The sequence below is a fragment of the Ambystoma mexicanum genome, chromosome 14 (assembly GCF_040938575.1).
Source record: "Ambystoma mexicanum isolate Mex_15411 chromosome 14, UKY_AmexF1_1, whole genome shotgun sequence".
Classification (NCBI taxonomy): Eukaryota; Metazoa; Chordata; class Amphibia; order Caudata; family Ambystomatidae; genus Ambystoma; species Ambystoma mexicanum.
In genome coordinates, this window is record NC_090940.1 from 74,721,661 (window position 1) to 74,734,618 (window position 12,958).

The following is a 12,958-nucleotide window of genomic DNA, read 5'->3' on the forward strand; positions in this document are numbered from 1 at the left end:
GTGTCTCTTTTTTCTTTGCGAGTGATGGTGGGCTACCGAAGACCTCTTTTCTTCTTTCATGATTCTTCATTAGGTTTTCAATTTCTGTTATTTCAAGGGATATTCTTGCGGTTTTAGGATTTGTCTGCTCGTTTTTCTTTGAGTCCAGTTGTTTCATATAGGGCCTGCCATTTCTTTTGTGCTTTGGCAGCCTTTTCCTGCTGGGTTATGGTTTTTCTTTCTTTTTCCTCCTTTCCTTCTTGTAAGGTCGGTAGCTTTGGGATCGTCTCGATTTCCTTTATCCCATCCTCCTTCGTTCCACATTCATAGACTCTTTTTTTCCCAATTTCGTGTCTCCTGTTACTAAGTTCTTGTTTTTGCTTTTTGTTACAGGCTTCTCTTTTAGTTCGGATGTGTTTTGTATCTTTTTAATTGGGGAGATTGCCTTCATATCTGCTTTCGAGATTGGAGAAGATGGTGCTCTGGTGTTTCCGTCGCATTCATTTGTTGGTGATATTATTTGAATACTTTCTGTTGCTCCGCTTGTATTGGTATCGCTTTTGCTAATTGTTGGTGATTCTTCGGTGTTACATTCTCTAAGGGTAGTGTTTTTGTTGCTATCACAGTGTTTGGTCATTACATGTTGTGGATCTGGCATCTCCATTGTCTTTCTTCTGAAATTCATGTGCAGGGGTGTTAGTTCGACGAGTTTCCCGCGCTTTGTTGTTCGTGTCATTCGAAGAATGAGGTTTAGATATGCACACTTTCTTACCCGTTCGGGCACTGTAGGGTATGTTTTTCTCTTGTATGTAGTTTTTAGTTACTGTTTTGTGGCTTATATTTTACTTGTCGTGGGGGTTAGTTATTTATTTATTTTTTTAAAACGAAGAGTTGAGTTCTTGTATGCCAAATACCGGGGCTTTCCCCTGTGTGTGCCTCCCGGATCGTTATTGCGTATAGTGGATCAAAGGCTAATTGCCCCCAGTCTCCACTATATATTTTCTATCTTCCCTTCTAGAATTGGGGGTAGTTCGATATGGCTCAGACTGAGCGGGTACCGGGTGCCGGCAGGAGCACAGAGACAGCTCGCAATGCCGGTTCGCAAAACGTGGATCCTTCAGGTCAGTAAAATCAATTATTCCGTTCAGGCAGCACACACCGCTCGGCAGCCCCGGTGTTATGAGGGCGTTGGGAAACACGTGATTGGTCACGTGTCACAGTGGCTCCGCCTCCTACAGGAAGCGAGCGGGTACCGGCAGGAGCACAGAGACAGCTCACAATGCCGGTTCGCAAAACGTGGATTCTTCAGGTCAGTAAAATCAATTATTCCGTTCAGGCAGCACACACCGCTTCGCAGGCAGTCCCGGTGTTTTGAGGGCATTGGGAAACACGTGATTGGTCACGTGTAACAGTGACTCCGCCTCCTCCAGGAAGCGAGCAGGTACCAGGTGCCGGCAGGAGCACAGAGACAGCTCGCAATGCCGGTTCGCAAAACGTGGATCCTTCAGGTCAGTAAAATCAATTATTCTGTTCAGGCAGCACACACCGCTCGGCAGGCAGCCCCGTTGTTATGAGGGCGTTGGGAAACACGTGATTGGTCACGTGTCACAGTGGCTCTGCCTCCTCCAGGAAGCGAGCGGGTACCGGGTGCCGGCAGGAGCACAGAGACAGCTCGCAATGCCGGTTTGCAAAACGTGGATCCTTCAGGTCAGTTATTCCGTTCAGGCAGCATCCCTGCTTTTACCTTGCTGCATGTACGCCTGGTACACAAGGTTTAGGATGGGGCCATTCACAAAATTACAGTGCAGCTGGACGCGCTTGGGTAGTAGTCATGGAGGGCAGCAAAAAGAGCAGAGAGGGGGCGCTGGGAAGTCTTGTGGACGGACGGCTTTAGGTGTTCGGTTGCCACCCACATGTGTCCACGCTCCAAGTATTTTATCTGCGGCTAAGGATTCTTCATCACTTGCTGATGTACCGTGTGTGCTTTATTTCGGGTGCTTCAGAGCCCCTCATTCGTTGGGGCTTCTTGCGGGCGATGGTCATGGTATTTGCAGTCTCGATGAGAGTGGCTATGTACTGAATGCATGTAATCTCTGCATGAATGAATATATGCAGACTGGTGGAGCTCTTGAATATACACTACCGTGTGCTGGTTTCTGCTAATATATAACACAGAGGGAGCGTTTACCAAGAAAAACAGCGTCTTGCAGTCTGGCACCCTGACTAATCAGAAATCACTAGCAGAGACGAATGAAATGTATCTAAGGGTTATTGTAAGAAGAAAATAGACTTTCCCTCAGAGGCGCAAACTTATTATTACCGAGGATCCCAGCCTGACTACGGGAGAATATCCATGAGCATGTGAATCTATTAAAGATCCAATGCTGGAGAAAAATCAACATCACTCACCCCAAATGCTGCATGTTTCAGCCTAGAATTCTAAAAAGGTACAGCAGACCCCTACTCAAAAACGATTGTATTAATTCCACTGTCCAGTACACGTGATTTAAAAATAAAGGGCCTGCTAACTTCAAACACTCTCAATCAAGCACGAGCCAGTTTTAGCCAGTTGGTTATTTCCAGCTTCCGTTGGCACACATGCCTTTTAAAATGCAGACCATGCACAGACCCTGCAGACAAATATAGCTGCAGCATTGGTTCCTATAGCTTATGATTTCAGGAAACATCGCAAACACAAACACGGAGATAACCTATAATTCAAACATTTAAGTAATTCAGGGTTAATTGAAAACATTATTTTTAACAATACATAAGTAAGAAATTAGAAGAAAGCTGTGAAGAAAGGTGTTGTAGGCCAGTATACGGCACCCTAATGAGCAGCCAACGTTGCCATCCGTGGGATACACTGGTTAAAGCAAAGAATAGCCAGACATGCATGTATACTGACTTGAAAAGGGAGGGGCTATATCCCAGCAGATTCCAGATAAAGAAGTCCAAAATAGGGCAGAGTTTGTGCCTATTTTATATGTGTAAACCTTCCGACATTCCTATCTAAGTGCAATGCTTTGCCCACATAAATGGGTGCCCATCCTATCCAGATTGTGACACACTCATGATGCCCCTTGCTTAATGCCATGATTATTGGACTGCATCAATTGCTGGGTTTGAGGGTGTGGATTTTAGAAAACAGATCACCACCTCGTGAGCCATGGAATACATACCATTCTGATTGATAGCACATAGCTGGAAATAAATTGGAGGTCGTTTCTGGAGGTGCCTCAGCTCCTATAGCGCTCGGTACAAGCTAGCAAGAAAAATACACACTCGGGCATTTTGATTTGCTCCAGTTTGGGATAGGGGTTAGAGACACATCTCCCCATATAGCTCCCAGGTGCTCTGAATTATTGGCTTCTGATAGTGTTTATGGCAACCTGAAACAAGTCGCATGCAATCAACCTAGCCACTATGGAGACGACTGCATAGGCTCGTGAGACGTCTGTATAGACTCGTGAGGCGACTCCTGTACATTTTGAGTGGCATATTCAATCAATCCATACCAAGGCCATGTAGGCAATTTGACAAGTCGTGTAACACTTTGATCTTCTGAAAAGGGGAAACTAGAGAGGTCATGTTTTATTGCTGCTTAAGGACCTGAGCGGATTTCTTTCTTAATTTTGAGAAATGGTGCGAGTAGTGACGGCTCATAGTGCAGTAGACATCATTCAAGTTTTCTAAAAACGACTATAAAAAATAAGTCTCTAGATGGTGGGATAAGTATTGAAGTATGATTACTTGAATGAGAAAATAACTGTAGGACAATATGCTGAAGTGTTTGATTTAAGAAGGGGTGTCGAACGACATTGAAGGGAGACTAAGGGGTCATTCCGAGGTTGGAGGTAAGTAACAGCCCTTACCGGCATGGTGCAAATAGTGTGTCTGTGTAGTCAATAGCCCGCTAATAGAGGGCTATTACGATTTCGCGGGCACGAGCTTTGTGCCATGCCGGTAAGGGCATTACCGCCACGCCGTTAAAGGCACAAAAAATGACCTTAGCGGCATCATGCATAGCGCAGATTACACTACCGGCATGAACCAATGCGGCATCGGCGGTGACCGCTATTAGCGGTGACCGCTAATAACTGTCACCGTAAATGACCGGAACCGGAAGTAGCGTCATCGCACAGGAACAGGAAGGAGCAAGGCGGCCATCTTTAAAAACACAATCCATTGCCATCCTCAGCACACAGGCCCTGTGGGACTCTGCTGTTTGTTTGAAAACCTTCATCTAACACACCACAATGCCCAAGGCCCTTAAGAAGGGAGCCATCCGCCAGCGCAAGGAGCGCTCCAACGAAGACGAGTTGGAGATGCTAGCTGGGACCCTGCAGGAAAATGCTGAGATTGTTTTGGCCAACAGCATGAAGAGGGAGGCCATCATTAAGAAAAAAGAGATCTGGGCACTTGTGGCGCAGAAAGTGAGTACAGTCGGGAACACCCCACGCACCATAAAAGACTGCAGGAAGCTCTGGGACGACTTGCATCTCGGAGTAAGGAACATACTCTCCGTCAACAGGAGGCAGGCAATGGCAACAGGCGGAGGTGCGAGCTCCCCCATCAAGCTGACCCCATGGGAGGACATCTGCGCCAGCATGATTGGCATTGAGGGGATAGAAGGTGTCGGTGACATGGAGTGTGGCACCACAACATCAGCGGATGGAGGTGAGTGTCATAAGAAAACACTGTAATGCAGAGTTTGATGAAAGTCAACCAATATGTCCGTCCAAAGAGGCAAGCCACGGCCCAACACACACACTCCCAGCTAATTTGCCGTACGCATCAAAGACACATGCAGATGCCTGCAGCAAGGCAATGCCGTACCTGACACATACCACACAAAATGTAAATGCCATAAGTCACACAGCATGCAGGCCCCAACAAATATACATGTCACATAGCATAGGTCTTGGCCAACATGAGTGACCCCGACGTATGCCTGCATAACCCACCCATGTATCAAACAACATGTTCATCCAAACTCAAAAGCCTATTACCCACGATTGTGTGGATGATCAATTGTCCAAATGTATGTATGATGCCTATCAAAACATCACTCATGCCGTCCCTCTCTTAGATCCCCACAAGCTCTGACCATGACAGCGATGCCCAGGACTCAACCCCTGCGAAAACCAGACCCTGGAAGAGGTCCCGGAATGAGGCCAACCGGCCTTCAACCTGGAAGGGCCAACCCAAGGGCCGCCATGCACCACCATTCAAGACACCCCAGGTTGCCAGTGCACCGGTGCTGCCAAGGGCCGTAGACGGAGTCGGACTGGGACAAGAAATAGGCCCGGTCACCCAAAAAAAAGTGTCCCACCCCTTGCCTCAAAAAAGTGGCCCACCCCTCGCCTCACGACCCTTGACCTCTGATGACATCACCGGAAGCAATGTCATTTGACCAGACCCCAAAGTGACATCCCGGGAAGCGAAGAAGTGGCATCAAATAGCATTCCACCTAAGTACACTAAATTACTGTGAATCCAAGTGGACGTCCAAGGCCAAATGATATGTTATTGTATAGCTCTTACGCATAAGCTTTTTATAGAACAAATACGCATACAATACCACCCAACCTGTGTTGGTACTCATTTATCGACCTAAGAAGGATGAAAGGCTTTTTGAAAAAAAAAATGAAAGAAATGTGAAGAAAAAAATCTTTTTTTTTCCATTTTGTTTTCTTTCAAACCGGCCCAGGCATGGCCCAAAACTGGCCCCCACACCCAGGGACAATTTCGGCTGGCCACGGGCCGAAAGGCAGAGGGGCCAATCCGACTATGGCTGTAGAGGTGGAAGCGCCAACACCTATTGCACAGCCAGAGAAATCAGCCGAGGCACCACACGCGGAGGAGTCAAGTGTGGCTTGGGAGGTGGCAGCCACAGCACCCCAGGCTGTGGAGGAGGCACAGGATGAGGTATGGGTGCCCGTGGGGAATGATTCCTCAGAACTGCCCCACACGCACAGTCCACAGGCATCCCCCCAAATATCATCCCTTAAGACAGACCACGCCACCACCCCGGATCAGTCTACGCGCGAGCTAAATGAAGGGCCCTTTAGTCCGATAGTGGCGAGTAGTGAGGCCGAGCAAGACACCCAGGAACCGTCCACCTCCACAGGTGCACCCGCAGGACCGCAGCATGCTGAGCAGCTGACTGCCCTTGTGCGGCAGTTCGTTGAGGACAACGCACAGGCAAGGCAGGAGTGTCGGGAGAACATCGGCTCTCTAGGCAGGACCATCTCAGACAACACTGCCTCCATGGGCAAGATATTTGCAGAGAACACTAGCCGCCTCTGCGAGGAGGTATCCGCCCTGCGCCAGGTACTAAGCCACATAGCCAATGCCATGGAGTCAGGGCGTCTGGCAGCCCAATATGAGCAGGTGGCCACACCATCCTCGTCTAGCTCTACCCAGACGAGCCCGCTCCGCAGGTCATCACGCACCCTGCGCCGGCCAGACATGCCGCCACCAGGTCCAGGGAGTGCTAATTAATAGTCTGGGCAGCCTGATGTAGGCATTAGAGACTTGATGGGACAGGTGTGGGGGAGTGTGGGGGAGTTGTGGGAGGAGAGGGGGGAGGGTGAGGGTGTGTGGGGGAGTTGTGGGGGGAGAGGGTGGAGGGTGAGGGTGTGTGGGGGAGTTGTGGGGGGAGGAGGGGGAGGGTGGTGGAGGGTTATTGCACTTTTTCATTGTTAAATTCAATACACCCGTTGTGTCAAAAGCAAGACCTGAGTGGACATTCATCATTGCGCATGTGTCATTTATTCATATACAGTGCATAGTGTGCATGCACCCACACACCCAGTGGCCTCTGTCAAAATATCATGTCACCCCCTGCAGCCATGTGTGTCAGTAATATTGTGCAATCACTGACTGACGCACAGCACGTCCCTCCTGTGAATCGGCACTGCAATGATGTGCAGCCACTTCTTCATCCCCTTCATCATCACCAGGTGGTTGCAGTTCGATGTCAGGGGGCAGGGGCACATTGCGTCGGATACAAATGTTGTGCAGCATGACACATGCCATAATGATTTCGGCCACCTTCTCATGCCTGTCGCAGAGTGCCCCACCTGATGGGCTAAGGCAGCGAAACCATGCCTTCAACAGGCCAAAGGTCTGCTCAATGACCACACAGGTACAGGTGTGGGATCGATTGTAGTCCTCCTCATGCCTGTTCTGTGTGTTTCGGACGGGGTGAGGAACCACAGCATCAAGGGATAGCCACTGTCACCTGCATGGGAGACATAAAAAGGTATATGTCAGTCGATGGATGATGGACAGCTGCACTAGTCACACATGCCGCCAGATTATCGTTGGTCACATGCACATGTCCCTGGTTGTATGCATGCCATTTTTAGGCCCTCAATGTGTCCTGTGCCATGGAATAATGGTGTGGGTTGCATCTTCAAGATGATACACGGTGTGCTCTGCCGTCTTGTAGCACATGCAGCTGTGTTTTTGTCAATTTAGTGATGTGTTGTGGTCTGTAGGATTTTCTGATGAGGAGCGTTGGCAGTAGGCTCTGCAATGTTAGGAATTCTGTGCTGATTTTTGCCATGGTGACATGCAGCATTCCGGTGGTTTTTCCGGGATATCGGGCACAACAATGTGTGATGATCTTGCTTGCATCGCCTCCCATCTGCACCTGGTTGGAGTGGTATTGCTTGCGATTGCAGTAAACCACCTCCATGGCATGGAGGCCACCTTTTGTTTCAAGAATCTCCTGGGGAGTCCGCTTAGGCATATGTATTCCGTTGTGTGCTTGAGGAGAGCTTGAGGAGGGCATCCAGCACTTGCTTCAGGATGCCAGTGAATAAGGGTTGCGATATGCCATGCATGTGCCCCACTGTGTGCTGGTAGGTGGCTGTGGAAAGGAAGTGGAGCACCGACACTACCTTCAGTAGAGGGGGGATGGCGGTGCGAATTTCAATGAGGCTGACAATCGTGTATCATGTCCACCATGGTGTTGATGGTGTCCCGGTCCAGACGGTACAGGGTGTGGTTGTGCTCTGGGGTTGGGTTGGAAGGCTCTGATGATTGATTGGGGGCTGCATGCGTGGTTACGTTGGCTGCACTGGCGGGGCATGCTGGGCCTGTCTCACCCTCCTTCTCCTGCTGCGTCTCCTCTGTGGTGCCTGCTGTTGGTGTTGCTGGTGTTGCAATGCATGCATGTCCTCCAGCTGAAGTGTTGATGCTACTATTAGATTGATCCTGGTGCGGAAAGGGGTGTGGTGTGTGGGTTTGCTCCTTTTGTTCAGGCCCAGACTTCATTGCCTCTACCTGTGCTGATGGTGTGCACCTGTGGCAGTTGGGAACACTGAACATGGCATTTTATGGTTGGTCAGCGATGCCGGTATTTACGGCATGCCGGAATCCACTTTTAGCGCCTTCATGATGCCGGTATTTGCATGTCTGCTTCACTTGTGATGTCCTCCAGTTTACGGCATGCCGCTATTGCCAGTATGATGGTCCGCGTGCGCGTGCCCATGCCTCTATTAGAGGCACTGTTATTTACGGTGCCGCTAATAGCGGTTTGACTAGTCGGAATAGCCCGGAGCGGTAAGCGATGCCAGTAATCCTTTACCGGCATCGTTTATCCCTTACCTCCAACCTCAGAATTACCCCCTAAGTATTGCAGCAGACGGAGGGCATTTAATGTTCTGCTTCAAGCAATTACTAACTTGAGAAGTCGAGGGCGCCTGAAATAAAATGCCCTGGCAACTCAGATTATGTAGATTGTGCTATTCCAGCATTGAATCATTAAAGAACTTATTTCTTATTTGCAGAACATTTCATGATGTAGGATTGCAATACTTGGGACAGCTTTTTAACATCTATAATACTTTTCCTGTTGAAGAGGCTATGAAATGACTGTTGATGGCTCCCACAAATGATATCTGCACCACATCCCTACATTTCTGGCATATTACAAAGACTGTGACTAGGATCTCCTTGGTAGTTTGCTCACTTAGTTCGCTCCGTACTGACATTTATTTTAAATATGAATGCAGGGAGGCCACCAGGGGGCGCAGGCAAGATGGCTGCCTGAGCCGTGAGCTCCATACCCAGCCCAGGAAACCAGCAGAGAAACTGCGGAGAAAGGGTTCCATCTCGCTAATGGAGGCGAGATAATGATGTCGGAACCAATGACCCATTGAAAGGTGCAACTCCGAAGCTCGGACGTGCCCCCTGCGCTTAGAAATGCTGCCCAGAGCCTGGGGTGCCCCTCCCCCAGGGCCGCACTCCATGCGGCAGGAGACTGCGAAGCCCCTCACCTCCCAGACCGGAGAGGAAGAGCAGTGTGAAGCCACACCGACTGCAGCAATCAGGGACTGAAGAAACTCCCTGTGATTGGCGGGCCACCCAGACCCGGAGGGCGCCCCTCCTCCTCGGGCGCGATCTACGCGAGCGGTGGGAGAGAGTGAAGCCTCTCGACTCGCGGCCATAAACGGAGAAGCCGTGAGGAGCTGAAACCGCAGAGGCACACCAGCAGCGGCATCCCCACCACTCTCCCACGCCGAGGGGAGCCCCTAGGAGCCATCCGCGGCTGCGGGGTGATCCCCCCCACTGGTGCGAGCGCCTTGATCCGGGCCGACGCGAGAGCGTGCCTCCACTACTGCTCGCAAGGAGAGTGGGCGCCCAAAGAGTCACACGCAAGGTGAGGAGGCAGTTGGGAGCGGGCCCTCTCCTCCCCAGGGCGAGATTGGACACCCGTGGCCCCCACAACACACACGTGGGGGCCGATCTGACCACCAGTGGGTTGCTATAATCAAACAGGGGTCATGTCAGCGGAATACAACAATGCTTAATCAACAAGGCAAAACCAACAGAAAATGAATTGTAAGAAACCCCAGTAACCACACCACAGATCAACCAGAAAAAAACCAAAATTCATTCTAAAAAACTGTATTCATTTTATTTTCATATCAATATTAAAACATGTATTAAATCATCATGAGCTCGTATTTAATATAAGCCTAATATTGCAAAGATAAAGTGCATCATAATAAAGTGCTTTTTATAAAAAGAGGCAAAAGAAAGACCGTCTGACTGGCCCGTGCCATTGTTTCACAGCTGAGATAACTGGGACCCTGAGTGAGTGAAGGGAATCACTCAAAGGAGTGATACAATGATAAAAAACCCACAAAAACTAACAATGGGGTGCCGTACGTCCAACCAGTGGGTTGCTGCCACGTGGGGGAAGAGGAACACGCCCAGGACAACTGGGGAATACAACTGGAGGGGGGGTGGGGAATCCTGCGCAAAGAGCCACTGAGGAAACACCTGGGCCTGGGTCCTCAAACCCAGGGGCCCGCATCACCTGCTTCTCACTGGCCGTGGGGCAGTTGCACTGGCCCCGCAACATTAGCAATCGTTCTACATCTCCAGCAAGGTTCTCCCAGCCTGGGCCGTCGCAGGAGCGCGCCTTTACTAGTGCTGGCTGGGAGAACACAATCAGAGCCACACTGCAGGTAAGGGGGTCGGTGGGAAGGGCCCCCCAGCAGGCCAACACCTGACAAACCAACTCTTCCGGGCAGGCCCAAAAGGGAGTGTTATTTGGACTGAGGATAGCCCTGCCCCAAGGCGCACTGTGGATGGCGCCCCCTCCCACCTTGGACTGGGCCCATATACCCCTAACCAAGAACCCTCTCAACCCCAGGCTGCCTGCCCCACCCCCCCACCTGCCGCCACATCAGACCCAGAAAGTGACCGGCATCCCAGGGGTACCCAGCAACCCCCCACAGACCCAACCCTTCCTCGGAGCTAACACCCACAGACATGGCGTCCTATCCACTGGCACCACTGGAGCACCATGGAGGAGACAACCACGAGCTTGGGGGCGGCGCTCTCACCACCACGTACTGGACACAGGGAAGTTACTATATCCGACCTTGGCACGACTCCCATGAGTTGGAAGGAAGCCCTCTCCAAATACCAGTTCTGTGCCGGCGAGGGCAAGATCGTCCCCGGGGGCCTTTCTACCCCGGCCCCTGATCTGGGTGCTATCCAAAACAATATCCAGATGATCCTAGAGGAAATCCGGGGGATAAGAACAGATATGGGAGCCAAGCTGGCAGACCTTAGGACGAAAGTAACCACCCTAGAGGATCGCATGGAGTGAGTCGAAAACAACCAACTCTCCACAGCACTCCTGGAAACTCAAATGGAGGCAAAGTTCATGGAGGTGCAACGTCGTGAGGAGGGACTACGATTCAAGGTCGATGACATGGAAAACAGGGAGAGGAGAAATAACGTACACATCTTTGGCCTGGCAAAATCTGATGGTGAGAGCCCGATTGGCCTAGAAGGCAAGGTGCACAACATCATACGGATTGTTTTGGGGGCAGATGCTGGTGAGGAGATCAAATTGGACAGAGTTCACCGTGCTGGAGGGGGAGGCAAGGACCCTCGCTCAGTGTTGGCACGACTACACTACTCTAGGGACAAGGCTAATATCCTAGAAAAGGCCAAGAGTCTTGGGAGCATACAATATGGGGACTCCAAGGTGGCCATCTTTCAGGACCTCTCGGCCTTCACCCTGTTGATGAGAAAAAAGTGTGACAATCTCACCAGATGGCTACAGGAGAAGGGGGTCAGGTATCGCTGGGGTCACCCCTTCTACCTGGCGTTCGAATGGAATGGGGAGAAGCACCATCTTGTGTCTGAGGAAGACATTCAGAGGGTCACTGAGGACCTGGTGAGCGATTGGGCCGGCTCTTCAGGCGGCCGTGATGGAGATGCCTGGGACCCCGTCCGAGGCCCCAGTGGCCCGGACACGTTCAGAGGTAAAGCTAAGGTGAAAGGGAGCCGCAAGTTTAAAAAACTAGACACCCCTCCTAGACCTACGAGGGACACTTAAAGTGACTCTGAAATTATTTTCTAAGAATTGGCCAAAGTTGCTTTTGGTTTGGTGGCCCCATGCAAGGGTATCGAAGATGCTGAGGACCGAGGTGCCTAGGCACTACGGGCAAACGCCATGTTGGTGCCATGTTTACTCCTAAGGATGAGGAGCCAGTTGTTCATTCTTAATGGTTACCAAGGTGTTGATGCGCGCACAGCCCGGTTGGAATTTTAATAAAGCGGGCAGGGGAGAGGGGGAGAATTGAGTGATCTAGATTTGGGCTCCCCTGACATATGTGGAGTGGGAATGGTCCTGACATGAAGATTGAGATGGGAACCCCGTTAACTGAATAACCCGGGGCTGGGGAAGAGTCCCCGGTGGTTTGTTGAATAACCCCAACATGTGTTGGGGGACAAAGACCAACGCTTTGAAAAGGGGGAAGGGAGGGAGAGAGGGAACAAGGGATGGGGAGGGGGTGGGAAGGGGAGGTATCAATCAGGTGGGGTTGAGGGGAATGGGAACAGCCAGTTCGAGCCATGACCTTATGCTTCACAGTGTATCGGAAACACACAGAGGCGTACAAAAAGAATGAGATCAAGGACGACAAGGGTTGAATGAAGGATAGGCACACTGAATGTTAAAGGCTTAAACTCCCAGAACAAGAGATCTTTGACTAGCAACATGTTTCGCATGCAACAGTTAATGGTCCTTTACCTACAAGAAACCCACTACAAACAAGGGAAGGAATCAATGATAAAGGGAAAGGAAATTGGATGCAATTTTTGGGCCTCTCACAGAAGTACTAAGAAGGAAGGGGTAGGCATTCTCCTGAGCAAAGCACTCCACCTCAGGGTAGTGGAAACCAAGAGGGGTTTTGGAGGGCGATTCTTGGGGGTTAAGGGCACTTGTGAGGGTGAACAGATTACACTGGCCACCCTATATGCACCCAACACAGGCCAGATACGGTTTCTGACCCAGATGTCTAGGGTAATTGATGAATGGACAGAGGGGGCCATGATACTTGGTGGTGATTTCAACCTCATAATAGAACCCCAATTGGACATGTGGTCAGCAAAGGGTGCAGGGACAAATGGAGGCACCAAGGACAATTTAGCCCTAC